Genomic DNA, 27672 nt, shown 5'->3' with positions numbered 1-27672 from the left:
GATAACGATAACTTTAATGTATACTAAAAAAAACAAGTTTAGAATATATATTCTAAGCTTGTTTTTATTAGTACACATTAAAGTTTAGTAGTGATAAGTTTTTAACGATAATGATAACTTTAATGTTTAGATTAAATAATTACAAGTTAAAAGGATGCTGTTTATGATTAGTGTATAAGGTACTATTAATAACTTTATTTTTCACTAATGATAAGTTTAGAACACTAATAATGCCAGCTTTAGAAAATACTGATAAAAATAGGATTAGTAGGTACTATCAATGATAGATTTAATGTGTACTAGTAATATCAAACTTGGAATATAGTAATAATGAAAAGATTAGACGATACTATTAATTATAAGTTTACTGATAATGACGAGTTTTGAATATACTACTAACGGCATCTTTAGAATATACTAGTTTAAACTATAATAATAATAACAAGGTTTAATGACAACTTTAACATATACTAATATTGCCAAGTTTAGAATATACTAATAATGATAGATTTAATATAAGTTATTAATGACAAGTTTAGAACATACTAATAATGACAAGTTTAGAATATTCCAATGTAGACATGTTTAGAATATACGTATAATGACAAATTTGGAAAGTACAATTAATTATAACTTTAATGTGTACTAATAATGAAAAGTATAGAACATTCTAATGATGACAAGTTTAATTAATGATATCTTTGATGGGTACTAATAATGAAAAGTTTAGAATATTCCGATAATGACAAGTTTAGAAGATACTACTAATAATGACGAGTTTAAAATATACTAATAATTACAAATTTATAGGGTACTGTTAATGATGAATTTCGAAGGTATTAATGACTTTATTAGTATGTTCTAAACTTATCATTAGTTTAGAATGTTTAGAATATTCTAGTTTAAATAATAATAATAAAGACATTTAACATAAAATTGCCAAGTTTAGAATATACAAATAAAGATAAGTTTAGAACGTCCTATTAATGATGAAGTGTTAATGACAAGTTAAGATCATACTAATGATGACATACTAATGAAGACATGTTTAGAATATATATGTTTAGAATATATTGAAGTTTAGATAGTACTATCAATGATAACTTTAATGTGTACTAATAATGAAAAGTATAAAACATTCTAATGATGACAAGTTTTTAAAAGTTTGATGTGTACTTATAATGACAAGTTTAGAACATTCTAATAATGACAGGTTTTGAAGATACTATTTACTATACTATACTATTTAAAGGGTACTGTTAATGACAACTTTAGTAGGTACTATTAATTACTTTAATTTTTACTAATGATATACTAATAATGCCAAGTTAGAATGTACTAATAAAACAAGATTAGAAGGTACTTGTGATGATAAATTTAATGTGTACTAATAATGGCAAATTTAGGAAATACCAATAATAAAGATTAGGATATACTATTAATGATAAGTTAACTAATAATTACGAGTTTTGAATATACTATTCATGACATGTTTAGAATATAACATTAATGTTAGAATAATGACAACTTTAGCATATTGCCAGGCTTAGAATATACTAATGATAACGTCCTTTTAATGATAAATTTCATATAAGTTTAGACAAGTTTAGAACATACTAATAATGACAAGTTTAGATACATCAATGAAGACATATTTAGAATATACCAATATTGACATGTACGTATAATGAGAAGTCTAGAAAGTACTATTAATGATAACTTTAATGTGTACTAATAATGGAAAGTATAGAACACTCTAATGGTGACAGGTTTAAAAGGTACTATTAATGATATCTTTGATGTGTACTAATAATGAAAAAATTATAATATTCTAGTAATGACAGGTTTAGAAGATACTATTAATGATACCTAATATTGACGAGTTTAGAATATACTAAGAATTATTAGAATATACTAATAATGTTTAGAATATACTAATGATGACAAGTTTAGAAGGTAATATTTATGATAACTTCAATGTTTACTAATGATAACAAATTTAGAATATACTAATAGTAAGAAGTGTGCGATTAATGATCAATTTTATTTGCACAAATAATGAAAAATTTAGAAAGCGGTAATGAATGGTACTTTTAATCATTTTATTGTGTTGTCAAGATTAGAATATAATAGTAATAATAACTTTAATGTATATTGATATTGACAAGATTAGAAGATTCTCTTAGCAATAACTTTAACATGTACGATTAAAGAAAGTTTAGAATAATTGAATTATGACAAGTTTAATGTGTCATAATGTCATATTCAAAAGGTACAATTAATTGAAACTTTAATGTGTACTAATAATGATTACTAATTAATGTTTCAATTATACTAATAATGACAAGTTGAAAAGGAATTATCAATGATATGTTCTAGTAATGACAAGATTAGAATATACGATTAATGACACTTTTTAGGTACACCTTTAATGTGTACTAATAATGACAAGTTAAGATTATGGTATTAACGAGTGCTATTAATGACAAGTTTAGGATATACAAATAACAAGTTCAGAAGATTCTTTTAATAATCACTTAAATATGTAGTAAGAGTGACAACTTTAGAATATACAAGTTTATACTAGTTTGGAAGCTACTTATAATGTATACTAATTATGAAATTTGAGAATATACTATTATGGGTAAGTTTGTAATAATGAAAAGTTTAGAAAGCACTCTTAAGGGTAAGTTTAATGTATATAGAACATACTAATAATAAGTTTATAAGATACTGTTAATGATAACTAATACTAATTAATACTAATAATTATAGAACATACTAATAATGATTAGATTAAAAATACCATTAATGATAACTTTAATTGTACTATTAATGACAAGTTTAGAATATACTAATAATGAAATTTAAAGAATACTCTATTAATGATAAATTTAAAGTGTACCAATAGTGACAAGCTTAGAATATAAAAGATAATTATGGATTTAGAAAGTACTATTAATGATAACTCTATGTATTCATAATCACATGTTTAAAATATACTAATAAGGACAAGTTTAGAAGGTACTATTAATGATAACTTTAATATGCACTAATAATGGCAATTGTAGAGGATACTGATAATAACAAATATTATGAAAGTTGAGAATATACTATTATGGGTAAGTTTATAATATACTAACAATGACAAGTTTAGAAAGTTTAATGTATAGTAATGATGATACGTTAAGAAAATACGTATAATGACGAGTTTAGAGCATACTAATAATGACAAGTTACAAGATACTGTTAATGACAACTAATACTAATAATGATAATTATAGAACATACTAATAATGATCAGAATAAAGATACTATTAATGATAACTTTAATTGCACTATTAATGACAAGTTTAGAATATACTAATAATGAAGTTTTAGAATATTATATTAATGATAACTTTAAAGTGTACTAATAATGACAAGCTTAGAACATAAAAGATCATTACGTTTAGAAATCACTATTAATGATAACTCATAATCACATGTTTAGAATATGTTTAGAATAAGGACAAGTTTAGAAGGTACTATTAATGATAACTTAAATATGCTCTAATAATGGCAATTACAGACAATACTGACAATTACAAATATTAGAAGGTAATATCAGTGATAACTGTAATGTGTACTAGTAATGACAAAGTTAGAATATACGAATAATGACAAATTTGGAAGGTGGTACCAATCTTGTGTAACAAGTTTAGAATATATTAATAATGACAAGTTTAGAATAATGGCAACTTTAGAATACACTAATATTGCCATGTTTAGAATATATTTAATAAACACTGTAAATAAAAAGTTTAGAACATGCCAATTAAGATGTGTTTAGAATATTCTAATGGTTAGAAAGTGATATTAATAACTTTAATTTGTACTAATAAGGATAATTATAGAATATACTAATAATGATCAGATTAAAGATACTATTAATGATAAATTTAATGTGTACTATTAAAAACAAGTTTAGAACTGTCATTTTAATTTGTTCTAATGTGTTCAAATAAAAAAAAGTTGAAAATTTCCTTTAATAATAGTTTTAACATGTACTAATAAAAAAGTTTATAAGGTATTTTTGATAAGACAAGTTTACAATATACTATTAAGAAGGTAATATTGAGAATAACGTTGTGCACTAATAACGAAAATTTTAGAATATACTAATGTTTAGAAAAAACTCTTAATGTACAAGTAATGAGAAGTTTAGAAGATACTACTAATGATAACTTTAATATGTAGCAATGATAACAGGTTTATAATATACTAATAAAGAAAAGATTAGAATATACTAATACTAACAAATTTGAATAAGTTTAATGTGTGCTAATAATGACAAGTTTCTAATGTACTAACAATGACAAGTTAAGAAGGTGCTATTAACTATAAATTTAATAAATACTAATAATCACTGGTTTAGAATATATTTACAATGATATTTAGAATATGCTAAGATTGACAAGTTCAGAAGATACTGTTAAAGGTACCTTTAATGTTTAGAATATACTAATAACGATAATGTGGAATATACTAATAACGATAAGTTTAGAAGGTTCTACTAATATTAACTTCTAAACTTTGACAAGTTTAGAAGGTATTGTTAATAGTAACTTTTATGTGTACTAATAATCAGAAGTTTACAATATACTAATAACCAGAGGTTTAGAAGGTACAGGTATGTGTACTAATAATGAAAAAATTAGAATATACCAATAATTTTAAGGTTAAAAGGTACTGTTCAAGATAACTTTAATTTACACTAATAATAAGCAATGTTTATAATATACTAATAAAGACAAGTTTAGAAGATAAATGATAAATTCAGTATATACTAATAGTAAATTACTAATAATAAAAAGTTTAGAATATGGTAATAACAACAAGTATAGAAGGTACAATTAATGTGTGACAAGTTTAGAATATAGTAATAATGAAGTATTATTGACAATTTCATAATGCACTAATAATGAAAAGTTTGGAAGATATTATTAATATAATAATAAAAACTTTAATGTGTTATAAAAATAAAAGTTTAGAATATACTAATAATGAGAAGTTTAGAATAATTTAATAATGACAATTTTAGAATGTACTTTTAATGATAACTTGAATGTGTACTAGTAATAGTAACCTTAAAGTGAATTAATAATGACATATCTAGAGTATACAAATAAAGAATATACAAATATTGATGGCAACTTTAATATATACTAAAAATATACTAAAAATGACAGTTTTAGAAGGAACTATTAATGATAATAATAACATGTTTTGAATATACTAATTATTTCAAGTTTAGAAAACACTATCAATGATAACTTTTCAATATACTAAAAATGACTGAAAGTAATAAAAAGTTTAGAATAAAAGATCCTATTAATGATAACTTAAATATGAACTAATAACGGCACGTAATAATCAGAAGTTTAGAAGGTACTTTTAATGAAATACAAGTAATAAAACGTTTAGAATAAAAGATAATGACAAGTTTAGAAAAATCTAATACTCACATACTCACATAGCAATAATGATAAGTTTAAAATATCCTATTAATGATAACTTAAATATGTACAAATAATGACACGTAATAATGAGAAATTTAGAGAGTACTGTTAATGAAAACTTTAATGTGTACTAATAATGAAAGTGTACAATACAATATTAACAAGTTTAGAAGGCACTATTAATGATAAATCTAATGTGTTCTAAAAATGACAAGCTTAGACTATACCAATATAGTGATAAGTTTAGAAGGTACTAATAAAAAAAGATTGTATTATTAATGAAAAGTTTATCATATGATGATAATAGCAACTTTAAAATATGATAAGTTTAGAATATACAAATAGTAACAGGTTTAGAAGGCTGATAGCTATAAGGTATTCTAATAATGGCATGTTTAGAATATATTAACATTGGAAAGTTTAGAAGGTACTATTAATGAAAACTTTAATGTCTAATAATAATGAAAAGTTTAGAATATACTAACAATGGCAAGTACTACTAATATTAAAAATGAGAAGTTTAGAATACAGTATTGATGATAACTTTAGTGTTTAGAATATACTAATAATGACAAGCTTACAATGTACCATTAACGAAAATTTTAATGTGTCCTAATAACAAATTTAGAAAGTACTACTAATAGTAACTTTAATGTGTATCAACAATTTAGAACATAATCACGTTAAGGTAGAGGGTGCTATCAGATATAACTTTAATTTGAACAAGTTTAGTACATACTAATAATGACAAATTTACATCGTTCTATGAATAAATAATGTCATGTTTAGAAGTTACTATTAATGATGACTTTAATGTGCACTAATAACATGTTTAGAATATACTAATAATGAGAAGTTTAGAAGGTACGATCAATTATAACTTTAATGTAATAAGGAGAAGTTTATAATATACTATATAACAGGCTTAGACGGATCTACTAATGATATACTTAATTTGTACTAATAATCGCAAATTTAAAATGTACTATTGATGACAAGGTTAGAATATTTTAAGAACTATAATTTTAATGTGTTCTAATAAGAAGAGGTTTATAATATCCAAATAACGAAAAATTAGGAAGGTATTTTTAATGATAACTTTAATGTCTACTAATAATGACAAGTTTAGAATATAGCAATAATGACAAATGTGACATGTGTATAATATGCTAATGATGTCAAGTTACTGTTAAGGTACTGTTAACGTGTACTAATAATACTAGAATATACAAATAATGACAAGTTTAGAATATACTACTACTAATAGCTTTAATATGTATGGATAATGACAAGTTTATAAAATACTAATAAATAAAAGAAAAAAACAGCTATAATGACATGTTTAGAAGGTTATATTAATGATAACGTTAATGTATAATGACAAGTTTGAATTATATTAATGATTATACTAATACTATCAATGATTTGTTTTGAATAAACTAAAAGTGTCACATTCAGAACACACCACAATGACAAGCTTACAATGTACCATTAACGAAAATTTTAATGTGTCCTAATAATAACAAATTTAGAAAGTACTACTAATAGTAACTTTAACATGTACTAATACTCACAAGTTTAGAATATACCAATAATGACAAGTTTAGAAATATATTAGTTTTGCCAAGTTTAGAATATACTAATAATGATAAGTATACGAAGTCCTAATAGTTTTAACATGTACTAATAATGAAAAGTTTAGAAGGTATTTCTAATAATAACTAATGTGTACTAATAATGACAAGTTTAGTATATATTGATAATGACAGCTTTACAAAGGATTACAAAGGCGGAGCATACTAATGTGTACTAATGTGTACTAATGTGTACTAATATGGCAAGTTTATAACATACTAATGATGTCAAGTTAAGAAGGTAATATTGATAATAACGTTAATGTGTACTAATAATGACAAGTTTAGAATATACTAATATTGATGTTTAGAAGGTACTGTTAACGTGTACTAATAATACAAGTTTAGCAGATACTACTAATAATAGTTTTAATATGTATCAATAACGACAAGTTTATAATATGAAAATAAAGAAAAGTTTAGAATACACTAATACTGACAAGTTTGGAAGGTGTTATGATTGATAAGTTTAATGTGCACTAATAATGAAAAGTTTATAATATACCAAAAATAACAAATCAAGGTGATATTAGCTATAACTTTAAGGCGTCCTAATAATGACAAAATAAGAATATACTGATAACGAGATGTATAGAAGAAATGTACTAATAACGAAAGGTTTAGAATGTATATACAATTAAAAGTTTAGAATCTACTAAGTTTAGAAGATACTCCTCAAGATAACTTTACTGTGAAGAAATAATGACAAGTGTGGAATGATAATTTTAATATGTACCAATAACCACAAGTTTACAATTTTGTAATAATGACAAGTTTTGGAGGATATATTAATGGTAACGTTAATGTGTAGTAATAATGACACGTTTGAATAATGTTAATAATGCAAAGTTTAGAAAATTCAGGTAATAGCAAAATCAGAAGTTGCTATTAATGATACTAATAATGATTAGTTTTGAATAGCCTAACAATATCATGTTTAGAAGAAACTACTAATGGTAACTATCACAAGTCTAGAATACACCAATAAGGACAAGTTTAGAATAATGATAAACTTTGGAATATACTAGTATTGCCAAGTTTAGAATATACTAATAAAAGTTCTTAATAATGATAACTCTAATGTGTACGAATAATGAAAATTTTGGAATACCCAAGAAGATATGTTTCGAACAATGACAACATTAGAAAGTATTAGAACATGCAAACATTGACAAGCTTTAATTTGTACTAATAATGACAAGTGTAAAATATACTACTGATGACAAATTTAGAACATGCTTATAATGTCAGGTTTAGCATTTTCTAAACCATACGTATTTTCTAAACCTTCCATGCATGTCATTATTAAAATATTGTAAACCTGTGATTATTAGTACAAAATTATTATGACAACTGCACTCTTGATTATAACAATCAAGAGTGCAGTTGTCATAATATTATCGGCTGAAAGAAACCTGCACAGTGAAGCTATAGCGATAATCCCATACCACACTCCTGGTCATATGGCCATTTCCCGAAGGTTGAGTGTGGTTTGAATTTTCCGCCAAAATCATCGGAAATTTAAAATTCCCGGCTCTGTGCAGGCATGCGCATTGTCGACCCCACCTCCCCCTCCCTATCCCCTCCCTTCTTACCCGGCTAGCTCGAGCCGGGCGTCGCGTCACTTAGATCGTGGAAACGGGACGGAGTGGTTAACTCGCTGCCCACATGGGAGCAGGCGGTCCCGTTTCCTGCTGGTTAATCGTCTGTTAGTTTTATCGCTTTCCGCTTGGCTGCTGGTTTGTCCCATTCTTCGACTTTGATTTTATACGAGCACAATCCGTCCCCGTCTTCGAGCCGTCCCTGGTAAACAACCCGGGTCGTCTCGGAGGACAGGGGGACGTGTCTTATGGTACGGAGTGTGGCGCCCCCCAGGGTCATCAGGCCTCTCGGCAGCCCCATACCTCTGACCATCATCGGTCCTCTATTGCCTCACGGTTTGTATCAGGCCCTAGGCGTAGACTTTGACCATATACGATCGCAATACGTCCGTCTCCAGGCCGTCCGTGGTAAGAACCCGGGCCTCTTTGAAGACAGGGGGACGTGTCTTATGGTACGGAGTGTGGCGCCCCCCAGGGTCATCGGGCCTCTCGGCAGCGCCATACCTCCGACCATCATCGGTCCTCTATTGCCTCACGGTTTGTATCAGGCCCTAGGCGTAGACTTTGACCATATACGATCGCAATACGTCCCCGTCTCCAGGCCGTCCGTGGTAAGAATCCGGGCCTCTTTGAAGACAGGGGGACGTGTCTTATGGTACGGAGTGTGGCGCCCCCCAGGGTCATCAGGCCTCTCGGCAGCGCCATACCTCCGACCATCATCGGTCCTCTATTGCCTCACGGTTTGTATCAGGCCCTAGGCGTAGACGATCGCAATACGTCCCCGTCTCCAGGCCGTCCGTGGTAAGAATCCGGGCCTCTTTGAAGACAGGGGGACGTGTCTTATGGTACGGAGTGTGGCGCCCCCCAGGGTCATCAGGCCTGTCGGCAGCCCCATACCTCCGGTCATCAATGGTCCTCTAACAGCCTCATAGCTTGCTTCGTCAGGCCCTAGGCGTAGACTTTGACCTTATACGATCGTAATCCGTTCCCCATACGTCTTCGGGTCGTCCGCGGTAAGAACCCGGGCCTCTCGGAAGACAGGGGGACGTGTCCTATGGTACGGAGGGGGTGCCCCCGAGGGTCATCAGGCCTCTCGGCAGCCCCATACATCCGACCAATAATGGTCCTCTAACGCCTTAATGGCTCCCTTTGTGAGGCCCTAGGCGTAGACTTTGACCTTTCCCACTCGTAATCCGTTCCCCATACGTCTTCGAGTCGTCCGTGGTAAGAATCCGGGCCTCTCGGAGGACAAGGGGACGTGTCCTATGGTACGGATGTACTTTTAATGATACTTGAATGTGTACTAGTAATAGTAACCTTAAAGTGAATTAATAATGACATATTTAGAGTATACAAATAAAGAATATACAAATAAAGACAGGGTAAGTAATATTGATGGCAACTTTAATATATACCAACAATGAGATGCTTAGAATATACTAAAAATGACAGTTTTAGAATGAACTATTAATGATAACCTTAAAGTTTAGTAATTATAACATGTTTTGAATATACTAATAATGTCAAGTTTAGAAAACACTATCAATGATAACTTTTCAATATACTAAAAATGACAATACTATTAATTTAGAATGTACTAATACTGAAAGGAACACAAGTAATAAAAAGTTTAGAATAAAAGATAATGACAAGTTTAGAAGAATCTATTATAGCAATAATCATAAATTGAAAAGATCCTATTAATGATAACTTAAATATGAACTAATAACGGCACGTAATAATGAGAAGTTTAGAAGGTACTTTTAATGAAATACAAGTAATAAAACGTTTAGAATAAAAGATAATGACAAGTTTAGAAAAATCTAATACTCACATGTTTAAAACATAGCAATAATGATAAGTTTAAAATATCCTATTAATGATAACTTAAATATGTACAAATAATGACACGTAATAATGAGAAGTTTAGAAAGTACTGTTAATGAAAACTTTCATGTGTACTAATAATGAAAGTTTACAATACAATAATAACAAGTTTAGAAGGTACTATTAATGATAAATCTAATGTGTTCTAAAAATGACAAGCTTAGAATATACTAATATATAGGTTATGAAGGCACTGTTAATGAGTGCTAATAATGAGAATTTTAGAATATACCAATAGTGATAAGTTTAGAAGGTACTAATTAAAAAAATAATTTGTACTATTAATGAAAAGTTTATCATATGATGATAATAGCAACTTTTAAAAAATGAAAGTTTCCTGTCTACTAGTTTAGAATATACAAATAGTAACAGGTTTAGAAGGAACTATTGCTGATAGCTATAAGGTATTCTAAAAATGACAAGTTATAATATTCTAATAATGGCATGTTTAGAATATACTAACATTGAGAAGTTTAGAAGGTACTATTAATGAAAACTTTAATGTGTAATAATAATGAAAAGTTTAGAATACACTAACAATGGCAAGTACTACTAATATTAAAAATGAGAAGTTTAGAATACAGTATTGATGATAACTTTAGTGTTTACATGTACCATTAACGAAAATTTTAATGTGTCCTAATAATGACAAATTTAGCAACTTTAATGTGTATTAACAATTTAGAATATAATCACGATTATAAGTTTAGAAGGTGCTTTCAGATATAACTTTAATTATGAATAAATAATGTCATGTTTAGAAGTTATTATTAATGATGACTTTAATGTGCACTAATAACATGTTTAGAATATACTAATAATGAGAAGTTTAGAAGGTACGATCAATTATAACTTTAATGTACTAATAAGGAGAAGTTTATAATATACTAAATGACAGGCTTAGACGGATCTACTAATGATATATTTAATTTGTACTAATAATCACAAATTTAAAATGTACTATTATGACAAGGTTAGAATATTTTAAGAACTATAATTTTAATGTGTTCTAATAACGTCCAAATAACGTGTGTCCAAATAACGAAAAATTAGGAAGGTATTTTTAATGATAACTTTAATGTCTACTAATAATGACAAGTTTAGAATTTAGTAATATAGAATATACTATTAATGATTACTTAAATGTGTACTAATAAGGCAAGTTATACTAATACTAATGATGTCAAGTTACTGTTAATACTAGAATATACAAATAATGACAAGTTTAGAAGATACTACTACTAATAGCTTTAATATGTATGGATAATGACAAGTTTATAAAATACTAATAAATAAAAAAACAGCTATAATGACATGTTTAGAAGGTTATATTAATGATAACGTTAATGTATAATGACACGTTTGAATTATATTAATGGTTATACTAATACTATCAATGATTTGTTTTGAATAAACTAAAAAATATCACGTTCAGAACACACCACTACTTTAACATGTACTAATACTCACAAGTTTAGAATATACCAATAATGACAAGTTTAGAAATATATTAGTTTTGCTAAGTTTAGAATATACTAATAATGATAAGTATACGAAGTCCTAATAGTTTTGACATGTACTAATAATGAAAAGTTTAGAAGGTATTTCTAATAATAACTTTAATAATGACAAGTTTAGAATATATTGATAATGACAGCTTTAGAATATACTATTAATTATTAATTTAATGTGTATTAATATGACAAGTTATTAATGATGTCAAGTTAACGTGTACTAATAATACAAGTTTAGGAGTTACTACTACTAATGGTTTTAATATGTATCAATAACTGATATGAAAATAAAGAAAAGTTTAGAATACACTAATACTGACAAGTTTGGAAGGTGTTATGATTGATAAGTTTAATGTGCACTAATAATGAAAAGTTTATAACATACCAACAATAACAAATCAAGAAGGTGCTATTAGCTATAACTTTAAGGCGTCCTGGACAATAACAAAATAAGAATACACTGATAACGAGATGTATAGAAGAAATGTATTAATAACAACAGGTTTAGAATGTATATACAATTAAAAGTTTAGAATCTACTAAGATTGACAAGTTTAGAAGATACTCCTCAAGATAACTTTACTGTGTAGAAATAATGACAAGTGTGGAATATACTAACAATGATAACTTTAGAAGGTTCTAGTAATGATAACTTTATTTTGTACTAATATTTACAAGTTTAGAATATAAGTTTATAAGGTACTATTAATGATAACTTTAATGTGTATTAATAAATACAAGTTTCGAAGATATTGACTAAGTTTATTACTAATAATGACAACTTAAGAAGGCAATATATATGATAACTTTAATTTGTACTAATAATGACCAGAACGTACTAATGACAAATTTAGAATGTACTATAAATGAAAACTTCTAATAATTAATGTTTGAAATATACTAATATTAAAGTGTATCAATAACCACAAGTTTACAATTTTGTAATAATGACAAGTTTTGGAGGTTATATTAATGGTAACGTTAATGTGTAGTAATAATGACACGTTTGAATAATATTAATAATGCAAAGTTTAGAAAATTCAGGTAATAGCAAAATCAGAAGTTGCTATTAATGATACTAATAATGATTAGTTTTCAATAGCCTAACAATATCATGTTTAGAAGAAACTACTAATGGTATCACAAGTCTAGAATACACCAATAATGACAAGTTTAGAATAATGATAAACTTTGGAATATACTAGTATTGCCAAGTTTAGAATATACTAATAAAAGTTCTTAATAATGATAACTCTAATGTGTACTAATAATGAAAAGTTTGGAATACCCAAGAAGATATGTTTAGTATATATTAATACTGATATGTTTCGAACAATGACAACATTAGAAAGTATTGTTAATGATGACTTAATAAGGAGGGTTTAGAACATGCAAATATTGACAAGCTTATTTGTACTAATAATGACAAGTGTAGAATATACTAATAATGACAAATTTATAACATGCTTATAATGTCAGGTATTTTCTAAACCTTACGTATTTTCTAAACCGTTGTTAATATATATGAAAACCTGTGATTATTAGTACACATTAAAGTTATAATCAAGAGTGCAGTTGTCATTATAATTTTGTCATTATTAGTATATTCTAAACTTATTATTATTAGTATTTTCTAAAATTATCATCATTAGTATATTCTAAAATCATCATTATTATATTCTAAACTTGTGATTATTGATACACCTTAAACACATCTTATCATTAAACTTTGTAAACTTAAATGCTAAACTTGTAATTATTAGTACAAAATAAAGTTATCATTAATAGAACCTTCTAAACTTATCGTTATTAGTATCATCCACAATTGTCACTATTTCTACACATTAAAGTTATCTTTAACAGTATATTCTAAACTTGTCAATCTTGTCGATATTGTCACTTGTCACTTGACATTATTATTACCCATTAAAGCTTGTCAGTTTTATGTTCTAGTGAATACTGAACATATCTTCAGTATTTTAACTTTATTAGTATACATTAAAGTTATCATTACTAGGACCTTGTATCCTTATCATTATTAGTATATTTTTAACTTGGTAATAATAATACATTCCGAGTTTATCATTATTCTAATCTTGTCATTATTAGTATATTCTTAACTTTTGAATATTAGTACATATTAAAGTTATCATTAGTAGTGTCTTCTAAACATGCTATTGTTAGTATATTCAAGACTAATTATTAGTACGTATCATAGTTATCATTAATAGCAACTTCTACTATGCTATTGTTAGTATTTTCTAAACCTTGCATTAATAGCATATTCTAAACGTGTCATTATTACTACACATTAACGTTATGCTTAATGTAACTTTCTAAACATGTCATTAATTATGACAAGTTTAGAAGGTATTATTAAAGATAATTTTAACGTGTTTAGAATATACTAATAATGACCATTTTAGAAGGCACTATTGTATGATAACTTTAATGTGCACAAATAATGACAAATTTAGAATATGCTAGTAATTATAATTTTGTAATATTACGGTTAGATTTAATATGTACTAATGTGGTAATAATGACAAGTTTAGAATACCCATTGTAATATACAAGAAAAGATAAGTTCAGAAGGTACCTTAGTGACAACTTTTAGAAGGTACTATTAATGATAACTTTAATGTGTACCAATATAAACAAAGTTTTATTTACTAATAAGGGTAAGTTTAGAAGGTACTATAATTAATAACGTCAACATGTACTAATAAAGACAAGCTTAGAATGTACTAATAATGCCAAGTTTAGAAGGTACTATTAAGGATAACTTTAATGTCTACTAATAGTGGTAAGTTTAGTATATACTATTAATGTGAAGTTTAGAATATACTAATAATGACAATTTTGGAAAGCACTATTAGAGATAAATTTATGTGAAATTATAATGAAAAGTTTAGAATATGACAAGTTTACATGTTAATGAAAAATTAATTTATAACAAAATGGGAAATATACAAAAAACATATAGTGTTTAACATGTACTATATGTAAAATCTTTAATGTGTACTAATATAACTTATATGAGTACTAATAGTGAAAAGTTTACAAAATACTAGTAATGACATGTTTAGAATGTACTTTTAATGAAACATGAATAACATGTACAAGTTTAGAAGGTATTATTAATAATAGCTTCAATGTGACAAGTTTACAATATACTTATAATGCAAGGCACAGTTAATGATAACTTTTATGTGTAATAATAATGGAAAGACTAGAACATATCAACAATGACTTTAATCTGTACTAATAATGAAAAAAATTACACATTAAAGTTTTCATTAATAGTACCTTCTAAACTCCTCAATGTCATTATTAGTATATTATAAATTTGTCATTTTAGAATACCTTATGGCTATCAGTAATAGTTCCTTCTAAACCTGTTACTATTTGCATATTCTAAACTTATCATAATTGGTAGACAAGAAACTTTCATTATTAAAAGTTGACATTATTATTATATCATAAACATTTCATTAATAATACAAATTATTTTTTTTATTAGTACCTTCTAAACTTATCATTATTGGTATATACTAAAAATGTCAGTTTTAGAAGGAACTCTTAATGATAACCTTAAAGTTTAGTAGTAATAACAAGTTTTGAATATACTAATAATGACAAGTTTAGAAAATACTATCAACGATAACTTTTCAATATACTACTAATGACAAGTTTAGAAAATACTATTAATTTAGAATGTACTAATTCTGAAAGGTTTAATACACAAGTAATAAACAGTTTAGAATAAAAGGTAATGACAAGTTTAGAAGAATCTAATATTGATATGTTTAAGATATAGCAATAATCATAAATTGAAAAGATCCTATTAATGATAACTAATAATTGCACGTAATAATAGAATAAGAGATAATGAATCTAATACTCACATGGTTAAAATATAGCAATAATGATACTGTTAATGAAATACAAGTAATAAAACGTTTAGAATAAGAGATAATGAATCTAATACTCACATGGTTAAAATATAGCAATAATGATAAGTTTAAAAGATCCTATTAATGATAACTTATGTACAAATAATGACACGTAATAATGAGAAGTTTAGAAAGTACTGTTAATGAAAACTTTCATGTGTACTAATAATGAAAGTTTACAATATACTAATTAAGACAAGTTTAGAATATACTAATGATAACAAGTTGAGAAGTTACTATAACTGTTAACTATAATATAATAATAATGACAAGTTTAGGAGGTACTATTAATGATAAATCTAATGTGTTCTAAAATGACAAGCTTAGAATATACTAATATATAGGTTATGAAGGCACTGTTAATGAGTGCTAATAATGAGAATTTTAGAATATACCAATAGTGATCAGTTTAGAAGGTACTAATAACAAAAACTTTAATTTGTATTATTAATGAAAAGTTTATCATATAATGATAATAGCAACTTTCTAGTAATGAAAGTTTCCTGTCTACTAATTATGATAAGTTTAGAATTTACAAATAGTAACAGATTTAGAAGGAACTATTACTGATAGCTATCAGGTATTCTAAAAATGACAAGTTATACTAATAATATACTAATAATGGTATATTTAGAATATACTAACATTGAGAAGTTTAGAAGGTACTATTAATGAAAACTTTAATGTGTAATAATAATGATAAGTTTAGAATATACTAACAATGGCAAGTACTGCTAATATTAACAATGAGAAGTTTAGAATACAGTATTGATGATAACGTCAGTGTCTCCATGTATAGAATATACTAATAATGACAAGCTTACAATGTACCATTAACGATCATTTTAATGTGTCCTAATAATGACAAATTCAGAAGGTACTACTAATAGTAACTTTAATGCGTATTAATAATTTAGAATATACTCACAATTAGGTGCTATCAGATATAACTTTAATTTGAACAAATAAGGACAAGTTTAGAACATACTAATAATGACAAATTTAGACCGTCCTAAGAATAAATAATGTCATGTTTAGAAGTTACTATTAATGATGACTTTAATGTGCACTAATAACATGTTTAGAATATACTAATAATGAGAAGTTTAGAAGGTACGATCAATTATAACTTTAATGTAGGAGAAGTTTAGAATATACTAAATGACAGGCTTAGACGGATCTACTAATGATATATTTAATTTGTACTAATAACTTTAATGTCTACTAATACTGACAAGTTTAGAATATAGTAATAATGACAAATTTAGAATATACTATTAATGATTACTTAAATGTGTAATAATAAGGCAAGTTTATAATATACTAATGATGTCAAGTTACTGTTAAGGTAGAAGGTACTGTTAACGTGTACTAATGATACTAGAATATACTACTACTAATAGCTTTAATATGTATGGATAATGACAAGTTTATAAAATACTAATAAAGAAAAGTTAAAAAACAGCAATAATGACATGTTTAGAAGGTTATATTAATGATAACGTTAATGTGTAATGACACGTTTGAATTATATTAATAATGCAAAGTTTAGAAAATACTAATACTATCAATGATTTGTTTTGAATAAACTAACAGTCATGTTTAGAAGACACTACTAATTTAACATGTACTAATTTAGAACATACCAATAATGACAAGTTTAGAAAAATGATAAACTTTGGAATATATTAGTTTTGCCAAGTTTAGCATATACTAATAATGATAAGTATACGAGGTCCTAATAGTTTTAACATGTACTTAATAATGAAAAGTTTAAAAGGTATTTCTAATGATAACTTTAATGTGTACTAATAAAGACAAGTTAAGAATATACTGATAATGACAACTTTAGAATATACTATTAATGATTAATTTAATGTGTACTAATATGGCAAGTTTATTATATACTAATGATGTTAAGTTAAGAAGATAATATTGATAATAACGTTAATGTGTACTAATAATGACAAGTTTAGAATATACTAATAACGATGTTTAGAAGGTACTGTTAACGTGTACTAATAATACAAGTTTAGGAGATACTACCTTCTAATAGTTTTAATATGTATCAATAACGACAAGTTTATAATATAAAAATAAAGAAAAGTTTAGAATACACTAATACTGACAAGTTTGGAAGGTAATGTGTACTAATAATGAAAAGTTATATACCAACAATAACAAATAAAGAAGGTGCTATTAGATATAACTTTAAGGTGTCCTAATAATGACAAAATTAGAATATACTGATAACGACATGTATAGAAGAAATGTACCAAGAACCACAGGTTTAGAATGTATATCCGATTAAAAGTTTAGAATCTACTAAGATTGACAAGTTTAGAAGATACTCTTCAAGATAACTTTACTGTGTAGAAATAATGACAAGTGTGGAATATACTAATAATGATAACTTGAGAAGGTTCTAGTAATGATAACTTTATTTTGTACTAATAATGACAAGTTAAGAATATAAGTTTACAAGGTACTATTAATGATAACTTTAATGTATATTAATAAATACAAGTTTCGAACATATTGATTAAGTTTAGAAATGACTAATAATGAAAACTTTAGAAGGTAATATATGTGATAATTAGGATATACTAAGAATAACATATTCAGTCGGAACTATTGGTGATAACTTTAATATCAAAAGTTTAGAATATATTAATAATGAATATTGTCGATAGTACTATTAATGATATATACAACAATAATCAATACTCAAATTTTATATAATGATATTTATAATAACTTTAATATGTTTGAATAATGACAATTTTAGAATGTTCTATTAAATATATTTGATATGTACTAATATTGAATAATTTGATCTGTATTAATGATGAAAAGTTTAGAATATACTAACATACACAACCATAGAATATCAGCATAATGTATATTAATAGGGACAAATTTATGATATTCTAATTATGACAAGTTTAGAAGGTATTATTAATTATAGATTTAATGTGTACTAGTAATAACAATTTTAGAGTATACTAATGACAAGTTTAGAAGGTACTATTGCATGATAACTTTAATGTGCACTAATAATGACAAATTTAGAAATAGCAATTTTGTAGTATACAAATAATGTCAAGTTTAGAAGGTATAGCTTTAATGTGACAAGTTTACAATATACTTATAATGCACGGCACAGTTAATGATACTTTTATGAGTACTAATAATGGAAAGACTAGAATATACCAATGTGTACTAATAATGAAAAATTAAAATATACTAATAATGGCAAGTTTATAATATACTAATAATGACTAGTTTAAAAGATATACTAATAATGATTAGTTTAAAAGATATACTAATAATGCATTTAACTCTGACAAGTTTAGAAGGTATTATTAATAATAACTTTAATGTGTACTAATAATCAGAAGTTTACAATATACTAATAAAAAGAGGTTTAGAAGGAACAGGTATGAGTACTAATAATGAAAAGATATACCAATAATTACAAGTTACTTACTAATTATTAACTATATGTAATAATAATGACAAGTTTAGAACTATTTAGAATATACTAATAATAATAAGTTTAGAAGGTACTAATAATGATAACGTTAATATGAACTAATAATGACAAATCTAGGAGTAATAATGAAAAAAATTAGAATATACTAATTTAGAATATAACAATAAAAACGAGATTAGAAGGTATTTTTAAAGATAACATTAATGTGTAGCAATCATGAGAATTTTAAAATACACTAATAATGTACTGTGAAAATACAATTAATATATTTACTGTGTACTAATAATGACAAATATAGAATATACCTATAACGACAGGTTGAAAAGGAACTATTAATGATAACTTTAATGTGTACTAATAAAAACAAGTTTAGAATATATGTTCTAAACTTGTTTTTATTAGTACACATTAAAGTTTAGTGGTCATAAGTTTTTAACGATAATGATAACTTTAATGTGTAATAATATTGATAAGTTTAGAATATACTAATAATTATATGTTAAAAGATACTGTTAATGATTAGTTTATAAGGTACTATTGATAACTTTAATTTTCACTAATAATAAGTTTAGAACACACTAATAATGCCAGGTTTAGAAAATACTAATAAAAACAGGATTAGTAGGTACTATTAATGGTAGATTTAATGTGTACTAATAATGTCAAACTTGGATTATAGTAATAATGACAAGATTAGAAGATACTATTAGTGATAAGTTTACTGATAATGACGAGTTTTGAATATACTACTACTGACATCTTTAGAATATACTAGTTTAAACTATAATAATAATGACAAGGTTTAATGACAACTTTGACATATACTTATATATTGCCAAGTTTAGAATAAGCTAATAATGATAGATTTAATATGAGCTATTAATGACAAGTTTAGAACATACTAATAATGACAAGTTTAGAATATTCCAATGTAGACATGTTTAGAATATACGTATAATGAGAAATTTGGAAAGTACAATTAATGATAACTTTAATGTGTATTAATAATGAAAGGTATAGAACATTCTAATGATGACAAGTTTAAAAGGCACTATTAATGCTATCTTTGATGGGTACTAATAATGAAAAGTTTAGAATATTCCGATAATGACAAGTTTAGAAGATACTACTAATAATGACGAGCTTAAGATATAATAATAATAAAAAATTTAAACGGTACTGTTAATGATAAATTTTGAAGGTACTATTAATGACTTTATTAGTATGTTCTAAACTTATTATTAGTTTAGAATGTTTAGAATATTATAGTTTGAATGATAATAATAAAGACAACTTTAACATAATATTGCCAAGTTTAGAATATACTAATAAAGATAAGTTTAGAACGTCCTATTAATGATAAATTTAATATGAAGTATTAATGACAAGTTTAGAACAAATGATGATAACCAATGAAGACAAGTTTAGAATATACATGTTTAGAATATACTGAAGTTAAGATAGTACTATCAATGATATCTTTAATGTGTACTAATAATGAAAAGTATAAATCATTCTAATGATGTAAGTTTAAAAAGTTTGATGTGTACTTATAATGACAAGTTTAGAACATTCTAATAATAACAGGTTTAGAAGATGCTATTTACTATACTATACTATTTAAAGGGTACTGTTAATGACAAATTTAGAAGGTACTATTTATTACTTGAATTTTTACTAATGATAAGTTTAGAACATACCAAGTTTGCCAAGTTTCAATGATAAAACAAGATCAGAAGGTACTTTTAATGATAAATTTAATGTGTACTAATAATGGCAAATTTGGAATATACCAATAATAAAGTTTAGAATATATTTTAATGATAAGTTAACTAATAATTACGAGTTTTGAATATACTATTAATGACATATTTAAAATATACTAGTTTAAATTATGATAATGACAAAGTTAGAATAATGACAACTTTAGCATATTGCCAGGCTTAGAATATACTAATGATAACGTACTATTAATGATAGATTTAATATGATATATTATGACAAGTTTAGAGCATACTAATAATGACAAGTTTAGATATATCAATGAAGATATATTTAGAATATACCAATATTGACATGTTTAGAATATACGTATAATGAGAAGTCTAGAAAGTACTAATAATGATAACTTTAATGTGTACTAATAAAGGAAAGTATAGAACACTCTAATGATGACAGGTTTAAAAGGTACTATTGATATCTTTAATATGTACTAATAATGAAAAAATAGAATATTCTAGTAATGACAGGTTCAGAAGATACTACTAATGATAACTAATATTGACGAGTTTAGAATATACTAAGAATTATTAGAATATACTAATAATGGCATGTTTAGAATATACTAATGATTACAATAATAAGAATTTTAGAACATACTAATAATAATAAGTGTGCGATTAATGATAAATTTTATTTGCACAAATAATGAAAAATTTAGAACGTGGTTATAATCGGTACTTTTAATAACTTTATTGTGTTGTCAAGATTAAAATATGATAGTAATAATAATTCTAATGTATATTAATATTGACAAAACTAGACATTCTCTTAGCAATATCTTTAACATGTACGATTAAAGAAAGTTTAGAATAATGACATTATGACAAGTTTAATGTGTCATGATGTCATATTCAAAAGTTACAATTAATTGAAACTTTAATGTGTACTAATGATGAAAAGTTTAGATTTTTTTGATTACTGATTAATGTTTGAATTATACTAATAATGACAAGTTGAAAAGGAATTATCAATGATAACTTTGATATGTTCTAGTAATGACAAGTTTAGAATATACCATTAATGACACTTTTTATGTACAACTAATAAAAACTTTAATGTGTACTAATAATGACAAGTTAAGATTATGGTATTAATGATAATTTTAACGAGTGCAAGTTTAGGATATACCAGTAACGACAAAATCAGAAGATTCTTTTAATAATAACTTAAATATGTACAAAGAATGACAACTTTAGAATATACAAGGTTATACATGTTTGGAGGCTACTATTAATGACTAACTATAAAAGTTGAGAATATACTATTATGGGTAAGTTTATAACATACTAATAATGACAAGTTTAGAAAGTACTAACAATGGTAAGTTTAATGTATAGTGATTATGATACGTTAAGAATATACTTATAATGACAAGTATAGAAGATACTAATAATGACATACAAGATACTCTAAATAATAGCTAATTCTATTAATGATGATTATAGAACATGCTAATAATGATCATATTAAAGATACTATTAATGAGAGCTTTAAAGTGTACTATTAATGACAAGTTTAGAATATACTAATAATGAAATTTTAGAATATTCTATTAATGATAACTTTAAAGTGAACCAATAGTGGCGACCTTAGAATATTAAAGTACATATTGAGAAAGTACTATTAATGATAACTCTAATATGTACTCATAATCACGTTCAGAATATACTATTAACGACAAGTTTAGAAGGTACTATTAATGATAACTTTAATATGCACTAATGATGGCAATTGTAGAGGATACTGATAATAACAAATATTAGAAAATATTATGAAAGTTGAATAGATACTATTATGGGTAAGTTTATAATATACTAATAATGACAAGTTTAGAAAGTACTATTAATGGTAAGTTTAATGAATAGTAATAATGATACGTTAAGAATATACTTATAATAATAAGTTGAGAACATACTAATAATGACAAGTTTACAATACAAATAATGATCAGATTAAAGTTACTATTAATAACTTTAATATATATTAGTAATGACAATTTCAGAATATACTAATAATGAAATTTTAGGTAATTTTACTAATGATAACTTTGAAGTGTAGCAATATCTTAGAATATGAAAGATAATTACATGTTTAGAAAGCACTATTAATGATAATTCTAATATGTACTCAAGTGTACTAATAATCACATAATTTGTACTAATAAGGGCAAGTTTAGAAGGTACTATTAATGATAACTTTAATATGCACTAACAGTAATCATTATTACCTGCTAAACACTATACGCTTTCTTTCTGAATTTCCCATTTTATTATAATTTAAATTATACTTTGTCATATTCTAAACTTTTCATTATCATTTCGCATAGATTTTATCTTTAATAGTGTTTTCCAAAGTTGTCATTTCTAAACTTCTCATTAATAGTATATACTAAACTTATCACTATTAATAGACATTAAAGTTATCCTTAATAGTACCTTCTAAACTTGGCATTATTAGTATATGCCAAGCTTATCTTTATTAGTACAAGTTAACGTTATCAATTATAGTACCTTCTAAACTTACCCTTATTAGTATATAGTGCTTTGTTTATATTAGTACACATTAAAGTTATCATCAATAGTAACTTCTAAAAGTTGTCATTAAGGTTAAGTCTGAACTTATCTTTACTTGTATATTACAAAAATGCCATCTTAATGTATTCTAAAGTTGTCATTATTACCACATATTAGCACCCTCTAAAATCGCCATTATTATTACATTAAACTTATCATTATCAGTATATTCTAAATTTATCTTCTAAAGTTTTCTTCTAAACATGCCATTTTTTATACATTTTTACTGTACCTTTCAAATTTGTGATTATTAGCATCTCATAATCTTGACAGTATTAGTATAATCTTGACAGTATTAGTACACATTAATAGTAGTTTCTTAACTTTTCATTAGCATATTCTAAACTTGTCGTCATTTGCCATTTGCCATATAAGTTATCATTTTTAGTATAATTTAAACTTCTCATTATTGGTGTTTTCTAAATTTGTCAATATTGGATTTTATTAAAGTTTACAGTAATAGAACTTTCTGAACTTGTCATTGTTACTGCATTTTAAACTTCTCATTATTAGTACACATTAAAGTTATTAATAGTACCTTTGTAACTACACATTAAAGTTATCATAAATATTATCTTCCTAAATTTGTCATTTTAGTACACATTCAATTTATTATCAATAGTACCCTCTACACTTGTCAATTTTTGTATATTATAAACTTGTTATCAATAAAAGCTTCTCTTTATTAGTACACGTTAAAGTTATCATTAACAATACTTTCTAAAGTTGTCATTGTTCGTATATTCGAAAAATATCAGTATTAGCAAATACTAACATATCTTCTTTATTATTCTAAACTTGTCATTATTAGTACACATTAAAGTTATCATTACTAGGACCATTATTAGTATATTCTAAACTTCGCAATACTAATATATTCCAAAGTTTATAATTATTCAAAACTTGTCATTATTAGTATATTCTAAAATTGTGAGTATTAGTACATGTTAAAGTTACCGTTATTACTGGCTTCTTAATATGACATTGTTAGTTTTTTTTTCAAAACTAATCATTATTAGTACATATTATAGTTATCATTAATAGCAACTTCTAGTATTTACTAAACTTTACATCATCAATATAATTAAAACGTGTCATTATTGCTACACATTAATATTATAATTAATATAACGTTTTAAACTTGTAAACATGTGGTTATATGTACATAATGCATGTATTATAATAACATGTGAATAATAACATATAATAACATGTGAATATGCGTACATATTCAAGTTATGATTAATAGTGCCTTTAAACTTGTCATTATTAGTATATACCAAACATTAATTATCAGAAGACAAAGTTTTTATTTATAATACATTCTAAGTTTGTCATTATTAGTACCTTCTAAACTTGTCATTTTTAATACAGATTATAGTTATCATATATAGAACCTTCTAAAGTTGTCATTTTTAGCAATTTCTATACTTCCATTATCAATTTATTCTAAACTTTTCCACATTAAAGTTATTATGAACTTCTAAGCTTATCATTAGTATACTCTAATTATGTCATTATTGTAAACTTGTGATTCTTAGTATATTCTAAGCTCGTTATTATTGGTACATACTAAATTTTTCATTAATAATACCTTCTAAATTTGTTAGTATTTGTGTATTCTAAACTTGTCATTACAAGTATATTCTTAACCTGACATTATTAGGATATTCTAAATTTGTCATTATTGGTATATTCAACACTTGCCATTATTAGTAAACATTAAAGCTTGTCAATTGTATATTCTAAACCCTCATTATTAGTACACATTAGTTATCACTAACAATGCTTTCTTAAGTTGTAATTGTTCGTAAATTCGAAACATCACTATTAGTAAATACTAAACATATCTTCTTTGGTATTCTAAATTTTATTAATATACATACTAGGACCTTGTATCCTAACCATTATTATTAAATTCCACACTTGGTAATGATAATATATTACAATGTTCTAAACTTTTGAATATTAGTACATATTAAAGTTATCATTAGTAGTGTCTTCTAAACATGTCATTGTTAGTATATTCAAAATTAATGAAAAATGACATGGGAAATTTATAAAAAAAAAATCTTTAATGTGTACTGATAATTACTTTAATGAGTACTAACAGTGAAAAAAAAATACAAAAACACTAGTAATGACATGTTTACAATATACTTTTAATGATAGCTTTAATACGCACTGATAGTAACAAGTTTAGAATATACTAAGAATAACATATTCAGTCGGAACTATTGATGATAACTTTAATATCAAAAGTTTAGAATATATTAATAATGAATATTGTCGATAGGACTATTAATGATATATACAACAGTAATCAATAATCAAAATTTTAGAAAATTATATTTATAATAACTTTAATGTTTTAATAATGACAATTTTAGAGGGTTCTATTAAATATCTTTGATATGTACTAATATTGAATAATTTGATCTGTATTAACAATGAAAAGTTTAGAATATACTAACAATGACAGCCATAGAATATCAGTAGTAATAGGGTCAATTTTATAATATTCTAATTAGGACAAGTTTATAAGGTATTATTAATGATAACTTTATGCAATAACAAGTTTAGAATATACTATCAATGACAAGTTTAGAAGGTACAATTGCATGACAACTTTAATACGCAATAATAATGAGAAGTTTAGAATATACTAATAATGACAAGTTTGGAAAGCACTATTAAAGATCAAATCTATGTGAAATGATAATGAAAAGCCAAGTTTACATGTTAATGAAAAATTTGATATATAACAAAATGAAATATTTAGAAAAAAGCGTATAGCGTTTAGCAGGTACTATTAGTAAAATCATTAATATGTACTAATGATTACTTTAATGAGTATTAATAGTGAAAAAATACAAAATACTAGTAACTATATGCTTAGAATATATTTTTAATGATAAATTTAATGCACTAATAGTAACAAGTTTAAAATATACTAAGAATAACATGTTCAGTCGGAACTATTGATATCAGAACTTTAATATAAGAAGTTTAGAATATATTAATGATGAAATTTTTTGATAGTGTACTAATAATCAAAATTTTAGAAAACTATATTTATAATAACTTTAATATGTTTTGATAATGGCAATTTTAGAAGGTTCTATTAAATATTTTTGATATGTACTAATATTGAAAAATTTGATTTGTACTAATAATGAAAAGTTTAGAATAAAACAATGACAACCATAGAACATCATTATAATGTGTATTAATAGGGACAAATTTATAATATTCTAATTGTGACAAGTTTAGTAGGTATTATTAATGATAACTTTAATGTGTACTAGTAATAACAAGTTTAGAATATATTAATAATGACAAGTTTAGAAGGTACTATTGCATGATAACTTTAATGTGCACTAATAATGACAAATTTAGAATATGCTAGTAATGGCAATTTTGTAATATACAAATAATATCAAGTTTATAAGGTATCATTAATAATAGCTTTAATGTTACAAGTTTACAATATACATATGATGCAAGGCACAGTTAATGATAACTTTTATGTTTACTAATAATTGAAAGACTAGAATATACCAACAATGACTTTACTAATAATGGCAAGTTTGTAATATACTAATAGTGACTAGTTTAAAAGATATATCAATAATGCATTTAACTTTGACAAATTTAGAAGGTATTATTAATAATAACTTTAATGTGTAATAATAATCAGAAATTTACAATATACTAATAAAAAAAGT

Source organism: Oratosquilla oratoria, chromosome 10 (assembly GCF_046742065.1).
Source record: "Oratosquilla oratoria isolate Oo_2021 chromosome 10, ASM4674206v1, whole genome shotgun sequence".
NCBI classification, from domain to species: domain Eukaryota; kingdom Metazoa; phylum Arthropoda; class Malacostraca; order Stomatopoda; family Squillidae; genus Oratosquilla; species Oratosquilla oratoria.
This window is presented reverse-complemented; position numbering follows the sequence as displayed.